At 37.3% G+C, this 23,535-nt stretch overlaps 1 long non-coding RNA gene across 2 annotated transcripts; it reads right to left on the bottom strand.

Annotated features, from left to right (window-relative positions):
* Positions 1 to 512: 512 nt before the first annotated feature.
* LOC113040015 (uncharacterized) lies at positions 513 to 9,848 on the bottom strand. 2 transcript variants are annotated; one of them, XR_003275139.1, is made up of 11 exons: positions 9,457 to 9,848; positions 9,213 to 9,359; positions 8,797 to 8,903; positions 8,546 to 8,697; positions 8,199 to 8,381; positions 6,769 to 6,846; positions 5,581 to 6,539; positions 3,870 to 4,015; positions 3,692 to 3,754; positions 3,438 to 3,581; positions 513 to 3,363 (listed from the first exon to the last, which is right to left on the bottom strand). It is a non-coding gene; the product is annotated as an uncharacterized LOC113040015 (long non-coding RNA). The 2 variants fall into 2 exon arrangements; XR_003275138.1 differs by lacking the exon at positions 8,546 to 8,697 and having other exon boundaries at positions 9,457 to 9,847.
* Positions 9,849 to 23,535: the final 13,687 nt, after the last annotated feature.

Below are 23,535 nucleotides of genomic sequence, written 5' to 3'. Positions count from 1 at the left end.
TTTCTTTACGTTTTTGTGCCTCAGAAAGGCTTTGCCGTTTTTGCTGTAAGTTTGTTATCATTTTTCAGTGTTTGCATGAACGTGTATATAAATATTTGTAATTCAGTAGTTTGAGTTTAACCTGTTAACTGTCACCCCGTCCTGTATACGGGACGCCTATGTTGACTATACTATATTACAATCAAATCTAATCTAATCTTGACAAACTATATATCGTTGGAAAGGTCTAAGACTCCCAAATATATATTTTACCAATATTTTTTGTTAAAAATTATGTAGGAAAAGTAATAGATTAATTTATGACAAGAGTGCACCCTCAGAAATCTACATTACAAAAGGAGCTTTGACCTTTGTTTAAAAAAAATACTTCCTTGTTGCTTTTTTCTCTATCACATTTTAGAAATCATCAGAAGCTATATATCACTTGAAAACATAAAATCTCAAAATTCATCCTTTAAAACCCATTTTAAAATCAGACATTGCATTACCATGTAAATGGTACATCAAAATCATGTTACAAAATGTTTTCAGTCATGAATTATAAAAATTTAGGTTTGTATCATGCACATTCAAGTCTTCAAAAACGTGAGTGACAGTTAACAGGTTAAAAACGAACTATTCAACAGTGATGGCAATTTGTTTATAATTACACTAAGAAGAACTGATTGTAGCCTTTTAATATGTGCTCAGAGAATATTTGTAAACAGCGGAAATTCATTTGTATTTATTTTGAGAATATTTTGTAACAAGACATTTGTAATCTTTGTATATTTCAGTTTTAAAAAAAAGCACAAAAACAACTTTCAACTTTACTACTGCGTCTGCCCTTTTCTGACTCCTGTTAGCTATCTGTCAATGTTGCGTAGATGGAACACGCATCTAGGACAGAATAGTTCCCTTTCATAGGTCACTTCGATGCTGCGGTGACGTCACCGGCTATGGGAACGCTATACCATAACACCTGACGTACCTGATAGTTGGAATCCAAGGAAAGCATCTGCTAAAGCAGACAGAACCCGGGAACAAGGAGCCATCCTCACATCCAGACTGTAAATCTTGACAAAAGTGCTCGGTGAAGAACGTCCTGCCGCAGCACAGACATCATATAGAAGAACCACTGAGAAAGCTTGTGATGAAGCCACTGCTCTCGTGGAATAAGCTCTAATTCCTAAGGGCGAAGCGAGTCCGTGCGCCTCATAGGCTAAAGATATAGTCTCCATCAGCCAATGTGACATGCGCTGCTTTGTGACAGCATGACCTCTATTTTGTGTCCTAACAGACAAAGCTGGTTGGACTCACGCCATGGAGCTGTTCGATCAACATAAGTCTTCAGCGCTCTGACAGAGCAAAGACTCAGATCTCCTGACCCCACCTCTGCAGGGGGTAAAGCCTCCAAGACCACTTGTTGAAAGTGAAAGGGTTCGAAGCGACCTAGGGACATAATTAGGCCTCGGTCGCAGCAATGCTTCCACAGAGCCTGGTGAAAATCCATGCACGAGGGCGAAACAGAAAAAGCCTGTAAATCCCCAACTTTCTTGAGGGAGGATAAAGCCACAAGAAGAACTGTCTTTTAGTCAGGATTTTATCTGGTATAGTTTCAAAGGGCTAACGAATGCCCTGATAAACCTTGCAACACAATGGATAAATCCCATGAAGGAACTCGCACAGGGCGGAAAGGCCTCAGCCGTCACGCACCTTGTATAAAACGAGAGACCAGCGGATGACGGCCCACTGAAGCACCATCTATATATATATATATATATACACGTGGTTAGCTGAAATGGCTGCCACATAAACTTTCAGAGTGGCTGGCGTTACTCTATAGAGAAACGGTCTTGAAGGAACTCAGTACTGAAGCCACTGGGCAGTAAACCAGATCCAATTACGAATTCCACACCAGGTCGTAAACAGTTTCCATTGGAAAGCATATAAGCGTCTCGTAGAAGCTGCCCTAGAATTCATTATAGTCTCGGTGATTTCAACAGAAAGACCGGGACATATTAACTCACTCCGCTCAGAGGCCACGCCCACAGCTTCCATAGATCTGGCCATGGTGCCAAATCATTCCCTGTGGTCGCGAAGGTAAGTCCTGTCTGAGGGGAATCTCCTTTGAGAGCCCGCTAACAGACTGACCACGTCCTCAAACCATGGCTGTGTGGGCCACCACGGAGCTACCAGCAGCAGCTGCTCCACTCTGTCCAGCCGAATCCTTTTGGATAACACCACTGGAATTAACGAATCGGAAAAAAGCATACAAGCTGGTTCTGGGCCAATTGTGAGCTCACACTGTTACCAATTGTGAGCTTCTCGCCAGCCTGCACAAGGGGCGAGAGCGTAATCCTCCTTGATAATACAGATACGACACAACCGCTATGTTGTCTGATCTGAGTAGTACATGACGGCCGATCAGCAGATTCGAGAAAAACTGGAGAGCTAGAAAAACCGCCAGTAATTCCAACCTGTTTATATGCCAACTGCGTTGTGTCGCCATCCAAATTCCGTGAGCTGAGCGCCCTTGACAAACAGCTCCCCAACTGGTCAAAGACGCGTCCGTCGTGACAGTCTCTGGGGAAGCACAAATCCCCAGCCGAACTCCAGCTAGAAGGAATTCGGTTGACATCCATTGTCTTATTGACATAACACACCTCCGTGTCACCGAAATCGTCTGATGCGGAAGACAACGGGGTGAAATGTTCTGGCTTGTCTTCCACCACTGAAAGGGTGCATATGAAGTAAGCCCAGACGGATTACAGGGGATGCCGATACCATTAGACCTAAAAGTCTGAGGCACAAACTCACCGTCACTGTGTGACCAACTTTGAAGTGACGTACGCATGACGCGAGAGACTGAGTGCGCGAGAGAGATAGTCTTGCTGTCATCGCGCGAGAGTCAAGTTTATTCCAGAAGGTTATCCGCTGAGAGGGAATTAAAACACTCTTCTAGAAATTTGTGCATGAGCCCAGGCTGTTTAGATGATTCAGCACAAGATCCCGATGGGAGTGTGCTTGAGTCTGCGATTGTGCTTAACACCAGCCAATCGTCCAGGCAATTCAATACTCGAACGCCCTGGAGCCGCAACAGGGCCAGAATTGCGTCCATGCATTTCGAAAATACTCGACGAGTCAAGGCTAAGCCGAAAGAAGAAAAAACCGTTGAGAACGCGAGATGGTTTCCATAGGGCACAGATGATTCGCTTCCCTGAAGGAATGAAATCTGAGCGAAGATGACGTTTGTCGTAACATCTGACATACCATTGAGCCAAGAGCTCTTAAACACTGTCCGCAGTGAAATGGGAGAGGTGCGGAGAATGACCTGCTCCGAACCCAGGAAGTTTAAGGACGTGGCAGCAGACAAGTCTTGATCTGTGTCAAATATAAATCAGAATAAATTAATACAAATTATTTTATATACAATGTGTAAATATATAAATACATACCAGCCATGACGGAAGAGCAGTTTCAGCTGCCCGTCACCAAACGTCTGTTCAAACACAATGAAAACTAAAAGTATTTGTCCCACACATGTACATCACGCTGTCGTTCATCTGATGCAGCATCCGCACATAGTTTCGACAGTCGATCTGAAAAGATAATCAATCAGATGCATCAAATTTTTGGCCATTTTTCAGAGTATTGGCATGTGTTTGTGTGTCAGTGAGCATGGTTGGGAGTTACACAGATATTTACTCACGTCAGGATGTTTTCCTTTAGAGGTGCATTCCTTTTGTTTCTCCTCTGTAACTTTCCAAAGCACCTGATGGGTGGAGAAAAATCAATAGACACTATACAGATGTGCCGTTTTGAAACAGGGTCAAAGAATTGTGTTATATTGTTGCCAAGAGATAAAGGAAAGGAAACCAAACCGGCACCTCAGACTTGGCAATGCTGATATATTTTATGTCAAGGGCATAGACAGCCTCTCTCGCCCCCACTACCAGCAAGCCCAGATCCTCCCTAATCAGCATTGTAGAGTAATTCCAAACACCTTCCCCTTTAAACGTGATCTCATTGTTATCTAAGGACAAAAACATACATGCACGTTGAATAACAATGACTTATCTACTTGTTCAATTTAATTCAAGTTTATTTGTATAGCGCTTTTTACAATACAAATTGTTGCAAAGTAACTTTACAGAAAATGATGACTGTCAGTTTGAACATGATGAACATTATTAACACCAGTTATTATATGATGCAATCAAACTTGTAGCAAAATTTGGTAGTTCTTCAATTTGTCATTGAAGTATCATAACCAGGAATTACACTGACATTGAACAATTTAAATTGTTTTATTTTGTAAACAATATGAGAGTAATTTTATTTCCATTCATTTTCTATGAGGATTGAAATTGTTCAACACTGTTACCAACAATTGGGAATTCAAATATCTAAATAATTAAATATTTGTGAATTTTTTCTTAAATTTTTTAGCAACAAACATGATTATTAAAAATAAATTTATACAATTTATCAATCAATCAATAAACTAAAATGTGTTGTAAGTAACACGATTGGAAATTAAGCAGTTACATGAAAACTAAATATTTTTCATAAAGCAAAATATTTGTTTGATGACATTCTTACACGAACTGGATGCATGCACTCAACACTACAATTTGTGTAAACATTTAAGAAAACTGAATTACATTTTTTAAATTGTCTTCCTATTATGGTGTACAAAGTGACTAAAAGATGTTATTTCCTGGGTGTCAAAATTATAGGATGTTTATATTTTTGGTAAAAGGGGAAAATCATTTGGTAACGGGGTTGCAAATTGTGCACAATATTATCAGACATGTTTAAATATTGTTAGTAGGTTTTTGGCCATTACGTTTAAACAACAATGACTGTTTTATATATATAATTTTGATAGTTTATGCCAAAACTGTTATTTACATTATCATATTATAATTATTATTTTAACTGTTAGAAACAGTCAAAAAGTTAAAGAGGGTTAATGTCCAAGTCACCCTAATACAGACGTCCTGTGTTAAAAAGTAGCTATTTTCATGTTAAGCAACTTTATATAACTGTTTAAAACATATCAAATGAAGAAACACATGATTTGTGTAATATTTCAACATATGCTAATGCTAACACTTAGCTCATAGTTGTACATAGTTATATTTAGCCTAAGATGAATCTGACCTTCATATTAAAAGTGGCAAGTAACAGGGTTGCAAATTAAGCAAATACGGTACTAGTTTGATACAACATTTTCTAAGTAAACCAGCAGTTATATAAAAATTAAATATTTTCAATAAAGCAAATATTTTTTTGATCATTCATGCTTACAATAACATAGGTAACAGGGTTGAAGACTGAACTAGATGCTAATATTTATCTCACAGTTATAATCTCAACGAAGAATTAATCTTGCCTTCATTTTGAAAGTTGCAGGTAACAGAGTTGAAAATTAAACTACCGGTAATACCTAAATATTCTTGATAAACTAGCAGTTGTATAAAAACTACATATTTCACATACAGCAAAGTACTTGCTTGGCCATAGCGTAGGTAACAGGGTTGAAGACAAGATGCTTATAATTAGCTTTATAAACTCAATGAAAATTAACCTTACCCTCATACTGAATGGTTTTTCGTGGGATACTTTGACTGCTCCATGCATTGGAGGCACACACAAGGAAGATGCCATGGAGGACGATGAAGAACAGAGGAGAATACATGGCTCAAAATAACTACAAAATTGATACTTCAGGAAAAAGAAGAAGAAGAAAAACGCTTTTAAATCACTTTTTCCATAGTTGACTGCATCTATGTAGGCGTCCGTATCCAACATATATGTTTATCGCTTGAGTTTTTTCGTTGCTGGAGGTTATAGTCCATGATTCAGGATGCTAAAGTGCTCTCTCTTAGAAGAAAAGGTTCAAAAATGAACCTTTTGAGGTTCCTGGAGATTGCAACTGTGGGGGAACCTTAAAGGTTCATTTTTGAACCTTTTTGAAAAGGTTCTAATTGGAACCTTCATTTAAAGGTGCATTAATGACCCTCATCAGTTCCTTTATGAACCCTTTTCTAGATAGCAATAACATTATTGTTGTTGTTGTTATTATTATTATTATACATTACTAATCCAATTTCACTATAAACACAGAACACCATGATTCTCCATAAACTGTTTAATACATAAATATGTATTACAAACAAACCAACAAACACAAATAAATAAACAATCATCCATAAATATGTATTACTAAACAAACTACCAAACACATACATAAACAAATATAAATATCATGCATTTATATACATACACATTAATTTAATAAAACAAATAATAATAATTGGCCATTGTGGGTGGCATATTGGTTTTTGTTGATACATTAAACAGTTTTCAGTAAAAGTCAGGGTATCTCTCAAATTTGAAGCATATTCAGTGTTGAAGTTGAAGAGTAGAGCTGTGTTCACATCGTCTACTTCACAGACCTCCTCCTTCACTTCCATCATTATTTCTTAAAGAGACTCTGCATCCAAGGCATGTCCCTTTATAAACAGCACAGGGTTGGGTGTATCTGGTTCCTAAACAAGGAGAAAATAATGTTATACTATAACAATATTTAGTAGTTAACTTGAAATTTATTTTATATATATATATATATATATATATATATATATATATATATATATATATATATCCATAGAATAATTCTATTCTAAAAACAAATGTTTAGAAGAAATCATAACCAAGAGACGGGGTTGAAAAAGAACAAATTATAGATTTAGATATTATGGACACAAATACACTCACCTCACTGATGACATAAAGAGATCTCAGACTCTCCTTTAACAGAAGTGGAAACAGCAGGACAGCAGCAACCACTGACACCTTTAATAGAAACTTTGTTTAATTGAATATGGCATACTATGTGCGGCGAGTGGGGCGGGGCCGAGGGACATGAGAACAAGGAGTGAGGCCGGCGGAATGATTGGGAAATCAGCGACACCTGCGCCCCACCGCCGGTCTCGAGTCCCACGTAGGAGATGGAAGGATATAAAACTGGAGCGACGATAGTGAAGACGAGAGAGGACCAGGCCTGGGCCTTATTTTATGTTTTGGTTTTTATTTGAGCGCACCAGTCGTCCGTGAGGGGCTGGTGCGCTGTTTTGTGTTTATTTTGAATTATTAAAATGTTATTTGATTGTCCGCCGCTTCCCGCCTCCTTCTTCCCGATGATTATGGAGTTTTAATATTATTACAGTGGTGCCGAAGCCCGGGAGAAGGAGGGACGCACTGCTGAAGATTCCTCGCTGCTGTGGTGAATCCGCGGTGCCATCGAGCAGGCGAGGAGTGTGCCGCCATGGACGCTCGAGGCGGTGGGCTGGAGCGAGTTGCCGGGGACGGGCGAGCTCGCTGCCGGCCGCCCACGATATGGAGGGGCGGCTGCCGTCCGTGAGGGAGCGGAGGAGTCGGCGCCGTTTGCCAGGGGGCCGGAGCCTGCTGCCTCCGTGAAGGAATCCGGAGGAGCAGGGAACGGGGGACTCCTGCCGGCTGCCCAAAACCGGAGGAGCCGTCGCCGTCCACTGGGCAGCGGAGGAGTGTCGTGCCGTCCGCCGAGGGCCGTCCAGTGCCACCGCAAGGCACCACGGAGGAGATCACCCAGCTGGTGGAGGGCCGAGCAGCAGTGCGTCTGGGAACCGGAATTTTTTTTTTTTCCTCTCCCCCCTCTCTCGTCTCTGTCGCTCCTCCTTCCATCTCCTTTTCTCTCGCCACGTCTGTCCTACCCCAAGGTTCCCGCAGGTCCCTGTGAGAGGGTACCCCCCGGCCTGCGAGGGGCGATGGGGGTATGTGGCGAGTGGGGCGGGGCCGAGGGACGTGGGAACAAGGAGTGAGGCCGGCGGAATGATTGGGAAATCAGCGACACCTGCGCCCCACCGCCGGTCTCGAGTCCCACGTAGGAGATGGAAGGATATAAAACTGGAGCAACAATAGTGAAGGACGAGAGAGGACCAGGCCTGGGCCTTATTTTATGTTTTGGTTTTTATTTGAGCGCACCAGTCGTCCGTGAGGGGCTGGTGCGCTGTTTTGTGTTTATTTTGAATTATTAAAATGTTATTTGATTGTCCGCCGGTTCCCGCCTCCTTCTTCCCGATGATTATGGAGTTTTAATATTATTACACTATGTTTCTGATCATTGTGATTCTTAGCTTTACTGTTCATGCAAATCAGTGATTTATTACCTTTGTGTGCCAAATCAACACAGATTTGTTTTTCTTCATCCAGCTCAGTAACAATATTTCCCCCTGCTGCTCTTCTTTGGCTCTCGCTGATCTCTGTTTGTGCCTTCAGACTCTGTCTGTGACTCTTACCCAAACTGACCTTGACCTCTTTTGATACAAATCTTGACCAGATAGATCCTTAATCTGCAAAATAAATAAATAAACATATACATGAAACCTTCTCACAGGATAATAGAAATGTAAGTATTGAAGTGTCACTTAATTTTTAGCAAACCTACCTCTACAATGATTGCGATTATTTTTTATGGACTCCTGGAAAAATGATCTGTTTTCTTACTTTGCTGAACCTGCAGCAAATGTCATTTTTTCTTCAACATTAATCAAAGGTGTTCTTTCTTTTTTGAATTAGTTTTTAAGCACATGCTTTGCCAGTCTTTTCTCTCAAGAACTGGTATTTGGTAACAAGGTCTGAACACAACTTGTGTTCACTGTTGCATACCTGAAAATAGAGAAAAACATTTTTACACTCATCATTCTCTAAAATTATAAACTTACTGCATGGAAATTAGCATGTATATGCGCATTTAATCAAACAGACCTTGAATTGTTTTTGATCTTGTTTGCTTTGTCCTGTCAAAGGGCTTTTTTTTTTTTTTTTTTTGCTACAAACAAGCAATATGTTGTCTTGAATATCAACAGGAAGTCCTACAAAAAAGTTCACAGAAAGGTGCATGTTAGTATGGTAAAAGCAGATCAATGATCTGCAAAGATAACAATATAGTTCATCTAAACATATGTGGACACCTGACCTGACCATCACTCCTAACTGAGCATCCCATTAAAAATGGGAATGCAATAAAGTTGCTTTGTAATAACAACCAAATGCATAAATATAAGAAAATGTCAAAGTCAATAAGCTCTTCCGTACATTCCATTAAATAATTACAATAGTAAATAATAATAATTAGTAAAGGTGTCCACATATTTTTAAACACACGTAGAATAGTAACTTACTCGTGGTGTCTGTGGTCTTGCTGGCATCTCCGTATTTAGGTTTTCTTGTAATCTTATAAATTTAACTTCATCCTTCATTTTTTGGGAATATTTAAGCTTTCATAGTCTTAGTTAGGTTCATTAAAGTGTCTCCATCAATTTCAGTATCTGTTAAAACAACAGGAGTCATAAAATTATATTTATAAAGTTAGAAAGGCAATTATAAAGTACATACAAACAGTGTTATTTTAATTCAACATACTACCTTTATATATTGACAACGGTGTCTCTTCTGAGGATTGATGATTATAGAGTCCTGCTGTCGTCCAGGTTCAGTTCTTCAGGAATGAAGTAGCAGCACATGGCCAAGCAATCAGTGTAGCTCACAGCGCCCTCTGCTTGTGAAAATAATCAATACACGAGTGCTCTGGTAACGAGCAGGCTAGAATCTTTACAAATATCTTAAAATAAAACATCTGAGAAAAAGGTCTTGAGGTGTTTTAGTAACCATGATATACGCAGAATAATTAACTCTGGACGGGTAAAATGACTTAATATTGTGGCCACATTAACATCTTGTGTGCTTAATTCCGTGGCACGTCGTCATTTATTCATTATGTAACACACAGTTATGACATTAGGTAGGTGTTATTTTCATAGGTTTTCAAAATGGACATAGTTTTTTTGAAAGGTTTTGTTGTCTTACCATAGATATTCGTGCTTCTCCTCTCAGTGCCGATGTTTGCACTTGAATGTTTGTCTAACGGTTTTTCCGCGCGATCTCTGATCTTGCGCGTAACCAATTCAGTGCTTTGCGTTGCGTTACGCAACTTGCGTATTAAGCCCAGAGACCTTCGCCCTGGTTTAAATGCATATGTTTTGATTGTTTTTATTCTCAAAATCGAAGCAATATCGTAATAATAAAAGTAATGATGATGATGATGATAATAATAAAACAATTACTAATAAGAAAGAAAGATAGATAGATAGATAGATAGATAGATAGATAGATAGATAGATAGATAGATAGATAGATAGATAGATAGATAGAAAGAAAGAAAAATAATCTTGCTGACGAAACCTTACACAACAAATATAGATATGCTTCACATTTGAAGGAGTTTTACAAAATCACCAAAAATCATCAATAATATAAACATGTCTAAAAAGTTGTTTTGCAACCAGATTCATTTAAAATAATTAACTTTTTTCACTTGTCATGTTCTGAGCTGAATTAGTAGGCTATCTGAGATTTGAAGGTTAAATGTGGGGAAAGTTTAAAGGATGTATGGCTGTAAAATATGAAGATAGCCTATTGAACATAAAGTTTTTTTTAAGGGTAAGAATTTCACTTCACTCTCTCCATTTAGCACAGAATAGCTTCTGGTTCATTTATGAACATTCAACTGAACTTAGTTTTTTGGGGATTTTTAATTTGTGTTCTAAAAATTGACAACAACATGGTGCACTAAAACTTATTTTGCAATTTAGAGATATGTGAGGTGGTCATGAGTAAAGACAAAACACATTGTATCAGCAATGTTGCCACAACTGCATCTGACATCAAAATTAGTAAATGAATAAGAGTAAATGATACTGAGTGTGTAAATTAATAATTTACTAATGTAACAGTTAAGCAAATCGTGTTCTAACTGTACTCTGTCTAGTCTTTACAGTACATCTTAGAAAAGGTTAGTGAAAGAACCTTAAATATGCTAGGTTCTAATATGAACCTTTTAACACAACAAAGGTTCTCAAAATAACTGCCAAATAACCAGTGGATCATTATAGAACCTTTAAGTTCAACTTTGGACCTTTTTGATAGCCAGAAGTTCATTTTTGCACTTCATTTTTTGAACTCTAAAGGTCCAATCTCTTCTATGAGTGTGGAAATGAAACTCGTCCGGCGTCCTATCTACATCTGTAAAACAAAAACAGCATTAAACTCAGATCTGTTTCAAGAGACACACATTCATTTGATCCTACTTCCCAAATATTCACCTCAAGGCCTGTTCCTGCATGAACTGCACTGAAGCGTAAACACAGACAACAGAAAACTACCCCCCACTTAAACTCATCCCTCAGTAAACACCTCGACTCAAAGCTGCTTCACCTAAACAGTCTTCGCAGTACGTTATTTAACATCAGGAATTCAACGGTGTCTCATTGGTGTTGTTGTGCCAAAGCAGCACACTGACAGATCACAGTGTCGGGTTCGCACTCAGTTTGAGCTGGATGTGTGCAAGGACTTAAACACGGAGGCAGGCTGTGACATGTGCGGATTGGGGTACGAGGATACCTGAAATTGTTGATCCCTGAGGGAGCAAACGAACATGCTACGAGAAAACGAACTGCTTCATGTTCGCGTGAGGCCGTGAGTGACGTGCTTGAAATGTTTACATTCAAGCGACCAAAAGTTCAGCCTATAGGCCTGCAGGATGAATCAAACGAATTATTAATTTCACTGCAGACAGGTTTTCTGTTACTCATGCCTTCAAAGAGTGTGTTCGTCAGTCGAATCAGTGCTGAGTAAGGACTTATTGGATGAGCCTCTCCCACATATCCATATTCTCACGGGACTGGGACACTTGAACGGTTTTAAACACGACCAGGATTTGCATACATACAGTGTGCAGCATTAACTGTATTTGATACTAAATGATAATATGTCATTAGTGCTGTAAAAACGATTAATGGCGATTAATCGCATTCAAAATAAAAGTTTTTGTTTGCATAATGTGTGCGTGTGTATATTTATATATATATAAATACACACACACACAGTATATATTTGGAAAATATTACATTCATATTTATATTCATATAACAAGGTCCTGCATTAGAACATTTTCTGATGTTTTATTATGGAAATACGACCCAGAGAAAATGTCCTCCAAAACATTTGTATATCCCGAAAAAGCATATTGGGCATGTCATCATTTTCTTGTTTCAAAGGTTCTCAAAACAAGGAGCACGAAGAGGGCAAGAGTAATTCACTCTCTAGCAAGATCCTGCATTAGAACGTTTTCTGATGTTTTATTATGGAAATATAACCCAGAGAAAATGCCCCCCAAAGCAACTTTATGGGCAGAAAAGCATATTTGGCATCTCATAATTTTTTTGTTTCAAAGGTTCTCAAAACAAGGAGCACGTAGAGGGCAAGAGTAATTCACTTTCTAACGAAATCCTGCATTAGAACATCTTCTGATGTTTTATTATGGAAATATGACCCAGAGAAAATGCCCTCCAAAGCAACTGTATATGCAAAAAAGCATATTGGGCATCTCATAATTTTTTTGTTTCAAAGGTTCTCAAAACAAGGAGCACGTAGAGGGTAAGTGTAATTCACTCTCTAACGAAATCCTGCATTAGAACATTTTCTGATGTTTTATTATGGAAATATAACCCAGAGAAAATGCCCTCCAAAGCATCTGTATATGCTGACAGTGTAGCGGGCATCACAACATAAATATTTTACAAGTTCCCAATAATAATAATAATAATAATAATAATAATTCATTATTTAATGAAATCCTGCATAAAAACATTTTATAATGTTTTGTCATAAAAATATGAAGCTCAGAACCCGGCCCACCTAGGTAACCGTATATTTTGACATTTTGTTAATGGAGTGCTAACTTACATTATTTTAAAGTTTTAAAAAAGGCATTGTAGAGTATTACATGAAATTATTCTGAAAGGAAATCTCTAATTACAACATTTTTTGTGTGTTGTTTTGAAAATATGATGTCAGGAACCCCTCCCACGTACTGTAGGTAAAATAATAGTAATTTAATTACCAGCCACAGCTGATCTGGACATACGTAGTGTGCTGTTTTTACAGTAAAAGACTCACACACACTAAAACACACATGCACACATAAATATGTGTGTGTATATATATATATATATATATATATATATATATATCAGTGTAATTGTTTAAAAGAGCTGTTATTCAGTTAATAAAATAATGAGACACATAAGTTTTTCACTTTTATTTATCCTTTTCAGGGAACTATATGCAACAGTCTGAACTTCAGGGATGAATCAATGGTCTTCAAATCTTGCAAAACTTTTGTACTTCTTTTTATCCACAATTTCTGTACCAAAAATGTCATAGTCCGTTCTCTTCCGAAACACAAAAGTGAACAGTTCGGCGGGAGAACTTTCATCAAATTCACCCACCCAGCTGCACATTTTGTGTAGGGCTGTAATTTATTTCTCCTTTTCCATTGAAAGAACAATGGGATGTCAGGAGAAACGGGCTGGATTCAGTTGCGGGTTACACTGAGCTTTATTGCAAGCAAGTAAGACAAGGCAGATGAGTATCGTTCCACAGTTTAGCTCGTTTGACAGCCGAATACCAGAGACATGAGCGCTGGAATCTTCTTGGAATACTGCATTCGTGAGAACAAGAGGCAGAGCAAAACAGCAAAAGACACGGGAGCCTGAAGACAAGACAAAACAAGCTCGAGCTATTGGTAAGAGTTACAACAGTCTGGCCATGAACAGAGAAACACAGGGAATTATAAAGGGAAAAAAAATAGAAGAGCATTGAGAACATGTGGCGAACAATTAACGGAGAAACAAGGAGGGCGGGGAAAACTCAGATCAGACAGGTGGACACAGAGAGCTGTCAAACCATCCAAACACACACTCACAACCCCAAAAGGCAGGTGATTAGCCCCAAACCCTGACATGGGAAGCTTTACTTTTCCGTTCCAGTTTCTGCTGCGGCACCAGTCAGCTGCAGCCCTGATGTGCAGCAAAAAGTTTTCCTGCAGTAAAGATGAAAGTATTGTAAAGAACACTGAATGTATATGATGTTACCAAATAATTCCTCTAAATTGTAGATAATTTACAGTAAATTTAAATAAACAATCTTTTGGAACAATTAATGCTTTCAATAGTTGTGTCTTTCTGTAACCTAAAGTCAAATGAGCAATGAGTATAAAATTGAATGTATGGTAACACTAAGGGCCTTCTGAAGAAAGCCTAAATTATACTTATACATGTATATGAACAGTTTATTTGCAACAACATAAAATGTTTTTTAACTTTTCAAAAATCTTTTTTCAATTTTTATTATGTTATCATGATTTGTGTTACATTGTATTAGCTATATTTTTTTTATATTTTTTTTATCTAATCATAATAACCCAATTGCAGTTTAATTGAGATTAACTGGAATGAATGCACAATGAAAAGACGTGGTTTTTGAAAATTGTTAAAAACCTGTTTTTGCGAATGAATTCTTCATATTCATGGATATGTGTAAACATACATAGCATTTTACAAAAATGAAACAAAACTCTTTTCAGATTTTGATCAAATATGCATTTTATTAAATGTCCTGTGACTGCACATAAACTGCTTTATATTGTGGTGACGCTGCACTGATCAAGACAATACTTTATGATATTTCATGAGAAAGGCTACAAAACTTTTATATGATTGTTTGTTTATTGATCTTGATTTATGTATAATTTCTCAGGAATCCCACAGTTATTCGTCAATTTTTATTCATTTATTTATTTGTTATAAAACTGCCCTTGAAGATGTCAATTGAGCATTTAACAGTAGCAACTTTATTAATCAATAATAAGAAAGAATACATTAAAGAAATGTAATAAATATGCTTTTTTTTCCTATGTAGTTTTTACTGTAAAAACTTTAGTATGTAACTGGTCAGCGTCCAGCTGATACAAACTGTGTGGAAAGTCCAGTGACGGCTGGTACCTGTTTATGAAATTTTTCTTCAATGTAGTTTTAAAGAAGGGTACAAGAATTACCACAAATTGTGTGACTAGTCAGCAGCAGGTGATAGAAAGTCCAGCAACTGTCAAGTGGGAGCTTAAACATATATGTATAATATAAAGTCCGTGGCTACAAACTAGCTGCAGGATACACTTACCTTTGTGGTCATGTCCTCAATTTCTTCTTCAGAGGCACTCTTCAAAACAAAGGTTCTTAATTAATTACCTAATTAAGTTTTTTTATATATATATATATATATAAAGCACAATTATTTTATATTAATTTCTCAATTAAATACACTTCATTGTTTCTTTCTGATTAAATACCCTCATGCCACTTTCATTTTCTATTTCTGAAGTAGTCTAGGGGAAGACATTGAACATTTGAATGCCTTTGGGGACAATATTTACATAAAAAGTAAACAAATTCAAAAGTTTTTTTGTACCGTGCTGGCCAGTTGGTAAAGTCGAATGTGTACCCACTGTAGTTTAATTGTTTTCTAAATGAAATAAATATAACATTGCATGCATTTTCATTAATTACCAGTAGGGCTGTGTGTCCATGTTCCTCATCTGAACTAATCTGAAAAAGGGGTTTACAAACAGACTTTAACATTGTTAAAGTTCTTTAATTTTTGAATCATGGTCTTTAAGTTAATGCATGACTTCAAAAATGTACCATTATGGCTGTGTCACAAGGTTCTTCATCAGGAGAGGTCTTTAAAAAAAACTTAATGACAGAAGTTACTGATAGTTAAACTCTTAAAAATACAATAAACACAATAATGTTTATACATTTTAAATACAACATGACAGTGTTTTTGTGCTGTATTTTAGTTGTCTTCAAAGTCCTAATTTAAAACAATATAATCATAATTATTTAACGCAGTTTAAATCCCGTTTTAGGGTCCATCTTTATTTCACTCCTGCCACTTAATGAAAAATACCCTCTAGGTTCCAAAAAAAAAAAAAAAAAAAAAGTTAAAAGCGTTTTTAAAGTTTACATTACCTTTTTGCCTGCATCACCATCACAATCAGATCTCACCTTTAAATGAAACAAATCAATGTAATTACGCATCATCAGACAGTTTACATGTGATTTTTTTTACTTACTAGTTATAATGGTGTCAGCATTTTTATTTTCCAGAGTTGTCTTTGAAAATAATAATTTTTATAATGTATCGGAACATTAAAAACAATAGCAAAATATTAAGTTGTACATTAAATTAGGGAACTCAACTGTTATTTTTTTAAATGGCTTATTAACATTTCTTTTACCTTTTTGTCAGCTTCATTTTGTTCCTTTTCCGCCTGAAAGTTAAACTTCATTCATTATCTCACCACATTATACATTGGCAAAACAGTTGACTGACCCTTATGATTACAATGATCATCAGAACTGTAGAACATTGGCAATACAAATATGTAACCATTTCTGTATTTTGTTTTAATTAAGTGTGTGGCTTACCTTGAATAGAAGAACATGACCCACAGTACATTCTGTAGAGAACACAGCACTCATAACTTGCACTGTTGCAATCTGATCTCCGGAGCCTGGTTGCATTTTTTTCATTTATTCCATCATAGAACCTCCACTGATTACCAGTTTGTCGATGGAATCCAACAAAATGTTTTTTTTTCGAGCCTGATGATTAGTGACAACTACTGGATTATACCTGTGTAAAAAAATATTTGTTTCTTTACTGTGCATGCCTATCTATCTATCTATCTATCTATCTATCTATCTATCTATCTATCTATCTATCTATCTATCTATCTATCTATCTATCCATCCATCCATCCATCCATCCATCCATCCATCTGTCTGTGTGATCAGAACCACTTTTGATTTGGAATTAAATAAATGTAAGGTACAATAATAAACCTTTTGAGCCAATCTTGGTAGGCTCAGTTCTGTTTCAGAACCTTGGTCAGCAACTGAATTTTTTTTTGAAAATTTAGAAATGCTTAGTGAAAATGTTACTACCAATAAGAAGCTTTTGTAAATCAAGGTACACAAAGACTCGGTCTTACCTTTTGTCATCGATGACCACGGTTGAAGGTATCGCTGTTGGCTGCATTTCGGTATGATCATGACAGAACACGGTACAATCTCTTGCCACAATTATAAAAGGAGGACTTCCATTTGTAAATTTGCGCTGAGTGTATGTCCTTGTACCTGGACATACTGAGTCTTTTTTTTTTTTTTTTGAACAGTTTTGTTTCAAATATTAATTTCACCACATTTTTGTTGAAAGCAATTATTTAAAGTTTCTTAAACAATAAATACATTATATTTTCTTTCAAATTGTAGAGCTAAATTTCAGTTTATATTACCTCAATTCTGCGCATGGAAATCTGTGACTTCTCCAACACCACTTTTCGATTGACTCTTGGAAATTTGAGAAGGCACTGCATCTGTAATAATAAATTAAATGATTAAATGAGAAATGTTGATACAGTGATGTAGACAGTACACTTACAATTCATTTTAAGTAGACACTTTACAGGACAGCAATGGTGTCATCTCGGTACTCCTTAACTGGGTGGGGACAGTCATGGTCATCACATAACTTGTGGTGCTGTGTAAGTACTGCAGATGGGATGTCATGAACTCGGCTTCGGTTCCATACAGATCCCACTGCTGCTGTTTTTCACAGAAACATATAGATGTTTCCCACAGCCAAGAAATTTCCCCCCGGGACCACTGTCGTAGCAGGAAATGCTGATGCACCTTCAGTAATGCCTTGAAGCATTTATCAAGGGCCTGCTTGTTCTCAATTTCACTCAAAAGTGAAAGACTGTTCTTCATAGCTAGAAAAATAAAATATAGCAGGTTGTCAATTGTACACGTGTTTGTTAGTGCTATGGTTCTTCTCGCTATCTGTCCCTTCCCAGAGTATGGAGGGGCAATGTAAATGCTTTCTAGGCAAGACATGTTTGATGGTGGGTTGTAGTATTTAGCTTTTTTTTTTCCATTTCTCCTCCTGGCTCAGTGGTAGTTCAGAGTTGCTGGTCTCAGTTTCATTTTCAATTACTCTCTTTTGGCGAGATGCAGAAACACTCACACCACGCATTCTACCATATATGAATTTATACATAATTTGTACAAAATCTCCAGGTCGTCTGTGGAGTTTGTTTCTGAGAATAGCTCTCTTTGTGGTTCGGAACCAGTTTTCAACCTGAGAATTTGTATCTCTTGTTTTCCCTAGATGTTTTAACATAATGCTAGCCCATAATGGCAATGTTGCCTAGTATGGCTTTAAAAAGTCAATCAAGGTTGGACAGTAGTAGTGATTAACTTGAGCTGCCTCAGTGTCTTGTCCATTCTGAGCCTCCAGTAATGTTTGCTCAAATAGTTTAGCAAACGGGGAGTCATGAATGATTGTCTTTGGAGTTGTTTCTGGAATTAGGTCTTTCAGAGTTGTTTCACTGCAATCAGCATCAACATCAGCAAAGACAGTCTGGTTTTGTATTTTTGTCTGCAGTGCCCTCAGACCATCAAGTATGGACAAAGCATCTCTTTGAGTAAATTCTGTGCACATGTCTTTCAACAAAGATTGGATTTCAGCCAGTGTGGTGGCATTTTGCACTAGTGCAAACGAATGCAGAAAAAAGGCTTTTGTTTCTTTGGTGCACTTAGCCTTTGCAATTTTGCTACTCAACAACTTTATCATGTGGGCAGCACATACATGCACAACAGTAAATGTACATGGTTTTGCTTCCAGACATACCTCAAGACATTTCTGCAGGAATGTGTGTATGTTGCACTGAAATCAGTTTCTACTTGCTGGGGTTGGAGGCTATGTTTGTACATGTACATGAAATCCCGGGAAAGGCAGGTTAACGAGTTCTGAATTGTTGCTGTGCTCTGATCGGATGACATTATGAGTTGGAGCTGTTCAATGGTGTACATATGTAATATAAAAGGAGAAATTGCTATGTACTGCAGGTATTGGTGTTTCAGAGGTTCAAACTTTTTGTCTAAGTCCTGCGATTCTTGAATTTTTAGACAATCCAGGAATGGATTGATATCCATTCTATTTTCCAAGTTTTTCTTTGCAGATTTTCTTCATCTGCAGCTACCAGTTTTTTAGTGTGTAAATACATAGGTGTGTGCTCACCAAGCATCTGTTTGAGGTTTTCCCTCTCCAAGTTACTTGTGCGTCTTCTTAAAAATGCTGTACCCGAATGATCAATTATTCCAGACACACTGACAGAAACTGATACTCAGGATTCATCTGTAAAATTGAAAGGATGCATGGAACCATGGAACTTGCAATGCGCCTTTCCATGCCAGAAGTTTGACCACTGCTTTCTAGAATTTTCTGGCCTTGCCCTGTTGTATTTAAATGACAAAACACAGTGCATTTTTTTCACCTACTTTTTCAGAAATTATGTCTGTCCATTCTTGACTAAGATGCCGAAACCCTTGTCTTACATTGGGTTTTATCATATCCCACTCCTCTCTTGTTAGTGTTATTGTAAACTGAGATTGGGAGGGATTGTGATCAGGCTCATCACATTGTTTTGTTCGGTGAGTTTCATTATCATTTGTTTGTTTGTCTTGTCAACATTGTCTCTTCCTGTTTGTTTGCAATCATTGTTTTTTTTTTGTATAAATGACTGTTTAGTCTTTTTCAGTTTTGTTTTTACTGTGTTTCGTGTTGCACAGTTTGGACAGAGCCAGGGTGAAATAACAGCAATATCTTTAATGTCCTTAAATCCAATGTTGGGTGGAACCAGTCTTTGCATTGACTGCACTGTGCCATAGACTTTTCTGGGCTATTAGGCCGTCTGCAGACACAATATAGCTGCTCATCATTTTCATCACTGGAGCCAGTGGATGGTGGACCCTGTATTGTAATGTAAGCATAGCATGCCATATCCAAAATCATTTTCAAATGTAATCATGAAGGATTTGATTTGATATTTAATTAAATGTACTTGTATTTTCAATGTTCACTTACCTTTGCTTGTTTTGTGTTATCTTCAAATTCATCTAGTACTTCACTAGACTTACCCTTGTAAAATAAAAATGTAAACTGGATAAAACTTGACTAAATTCTTAAATGCATGTCAATAAAAATACATAGCTTTAAATATTTTAAATAAAAAATAGCTTTGTTTTTTTCTAAGCAATTTATTGAACTTAAATAACCAACAACAGACACACAGAACATGTAATGAATGAATGTATAATAAAAAAAAAAAACTCATTTTCAGTGGTGCTTCCTACAGGAATTTTTTGTCCCTGTAAAATAGACAAAATGTTAACATTTCAAATCATATTTTTAATCACCCTTTGATGAAATGTATTTATAAATTGTTTTAAAACAGTTTTAATTGCATTCATAATTAAGAGTTATTAAAACGGGAGCTGGTGTTTATGTGTTTTATTGTGTTTACCTGAATACGTTTTGCATTTATTAGGTGAAGTTTTCGTCTGTTATTTTTAGTGTTTGGCACAGAAAGAGATGCACACAACAGCCCCCAGAATGACTCATGCCTGTAATAGGACTCCTTTATACATTTTCCTTTAGACTGTAAATTTAAAATTTGCCTAGTTATAGTAAGTAAATGTATACATCGAACTCCCTGTAAAAACAAAATGCAAAATATATAAATCATTAATGCTCAGAGAACATATATCTGAACACACACACACAAACACACACACACACACACACACACACACACACACACACACACATATACATATATACAAACTTTGAACCTGTAACAATAAAAGCTATATTAGAAGATAGAGTACCCAGACAGCAAGCAGTTTCGGCCCAGGTCTGGCCCACATCTGGCCCACATGGATTTCATGCGGGCCAGATGTGGGCCGGATCTGGGCCAACACTATGTTGCTGTCTCGGTATATATTGCTGTATGTAGAATACAATTACAATTAAGAATAAAACAATGAAGATAACTGTGATAAGCCAAATGGATAAATTGTATCAAACTGAAGAAAGCTCTATGAAAGGTATGTAAGTTTTAGGCATTAGTTATTATTAAGATTTGAAAAAAATCATTTTAACAGGTATACAAAATTAAACAATCCAAAACTTAAATTGGAACTTAGAACTTAAAGTCTGAAACTCATGTTAAAACTTTTGAATTAAAATTCACTGACCTGTAACGTAGTAAGAAAATAGTAAGAATGTATCTTCTGTGATTATGGACTGGTTATGGATTACATTTGAATTAGGGCTGGGATAAACGATTATTTTTTAAACGATTAATCTAGCGATTATTTTTTCGATGCATCGATTAATCTAACGATTATTTTTCCCAGACCGATTCGATTTCGATTACCTCCCCATTAATTGACTACTAACAATTTATACATGTTGATTTACATATCTGAATGAAAAAAAAACATGAATTCCTTAACTTTGCAATATATGTTTATTGCTCTTAAAATTACAAAATAAAAGACTGACTAAGAATGCATTACTTTGCACTTGTATAGAGATAGCATTCAATAAAACCTTGAAGCCTTGAAAACACATAGCTTACTGAAACAAGCTTACTGAACACTGAAAAAAAGTTCTTCTTTCAGATGAAAATAACAACAACTAATGTCTAGCATTCAATAAAAAAGGTCACCCAAAATACTTGTTTAGAGCAATTGAAAGAATACAGTAACCAATGTAAACTTGAGGGCTTTAAGCTAATACAGAGAGTGCTTTTCCAAAAAAATAAATAAATAAAAATTAAAGTCCCCGTGAAACGGAAGTTGCAAACGGCTTTTCTCCAGTGTTGTGACGTATTTCCGAGAGAACCGGAATAATAAATGATAGAAATAGTGGGCGTGGCTTATTTTCCAACTAGCACCTGATTGGCTCTAGATAAGTAGGTGTGTTCAATTGCATGAGACATGGTTCATTTCAACTCACCGTCGTCAAACTTTGTGAGGTGCCAACGGTGTACACTGACGGGACAGCATTATCTGTTAATGACCGATATTTCAAGAACCCCATTACGTGTTCTGTCCTATTTTTGGAGTATTCGCGCGTGATTCGAGCACATCCGTGAACACTCTGTTATCCCTCCTTCCTCGAAATGTAATAAAATCGATCCATCTGGATCGTAACGAGGGAATTTAAGGGAAAGGGAAAAGTGTTCCGTGAGTTCCACAACCAAAAATGCACCTCCTCGCCATCTCTCCTTTCACGCGCTGTCAATGCTCGCAAACACACAGGCAGCCTGTCTACTGTAAGTTGGAGGGGCGTGGTTACGGATTAAGCAGACGCCCAATTCCTCAAGCCTACGTCATCAGTGAAGGTCCTCCAATGCAGAGGGGAGGGGCATTTTCAGATTTGAATTAAAGATTATGAAGCCAAAAAAATGTTTTGTGTGGATTGACTCGCATGGATGAATTGTTCAGCACAAAACGATCAATTTAGGCGAACAAAGTAAATATAGTCATTTTGATTTCATGTGTACTTTAACAGTGGGAGCCGGCAGCCTGTCATGGGGAAAAAATAATAATCTCCGAATGCTCCACGTGAAACTTTGTCTGTGTCTAATGATTTTGGTTAATATGCACGAGGGAGAGAGAGAGAGAGCAAGACAGCGCTCGTGTAGTTTGAAGACTGTAAGTGGGCGAGCGCGCGTGAAACTTTGGTGTTTCGCCCTTTTTCTATCGTGTTTAATGATAGAATATTTTTACTATTCATTGTTAACTGCTGTCTGAAGCATGCCATGAAGCATGCTCCTTTTTTTGAGAACCTTTGAAACAAGAAAATGATGACATGCCCAATATGCTTTTTCGGGATATACAGATGTTTTGGAGGACATTTTCTCTGGGTCATATTTCCATAATAAAACATCAGAAAATGTTTTAATGCAGGATTTCGTTAGAGAGTGAATTAATCTTGCCCTCTACATGCTCCTTTTTTTGAGAAACTTTGAAACAAAGAACTCTGCCTGAATCAGTCACGTGCATCATTTATTGAAACATACAATACATTTTTAACGTTCATTGTTAACTGCTGTCTGAAGCATGCCATTTTTGTGCAACTGTTCCTTTAAAAAAATACAACCAATAGCACTGAGGGGGAAGGATTAACAACCGCCCGACATTTTCAAGTGGATACCGAGACAGCAACATAGTGTTGGCCCAGATCCGTCCCACATCTGGCCCGCATGAAATCCATGTGGGCCAGATGTGGGCCAGACCTGGGCCGAAACTGCTTGCTGTCTGGGATAACTGCAGACCGGAGATCTCCATAAAGAGGCGTGAACTCCAAAATTGGGCAGAACCTCCAAAGTGGGGCGGGGTCTCCTTTCGCAAAGACTTTCACCATTGGCTGTGGCTTCAGCCAATTACTGACTTACATTTCAAAATACAACTTTATAAATTAAACATTGTTTCTAGTTCATCTAAAATAAAATATGCTATATAAATAAATATTCTCCACGAGAGCAGAGGCCAAAGCTTGTGGCCAGTGGTGATTGGACCCAAGTTTGAACCTCTGCTTCATGATGTAAACGGGAATCACTCAGGAGCCGTCCCAGCAGAGGAGAAACATTTGACTCTATCGCTTTATTCCAAGCAACGGGGCCGTCGT

Source organism: Carassius auratus, chromosome 22, assembly GCF_003368295.1.
Source record: "Carassius auratus strain Wakin chromosome 22, ASM336829v1, whole genome shotgun sequence".
NCBI classification, from domain to species: Eukaryota; Metazoa; Chordata; class Actinopteri; order Cypriniformes; family Cyprinidae; genus Carassius; species Carassius auratus.
The sequence above is the reverse complement of the archived record's forward strand: the minus strand, read 5'-3'. Positions and strand labels throughout refer to the sequence as shown.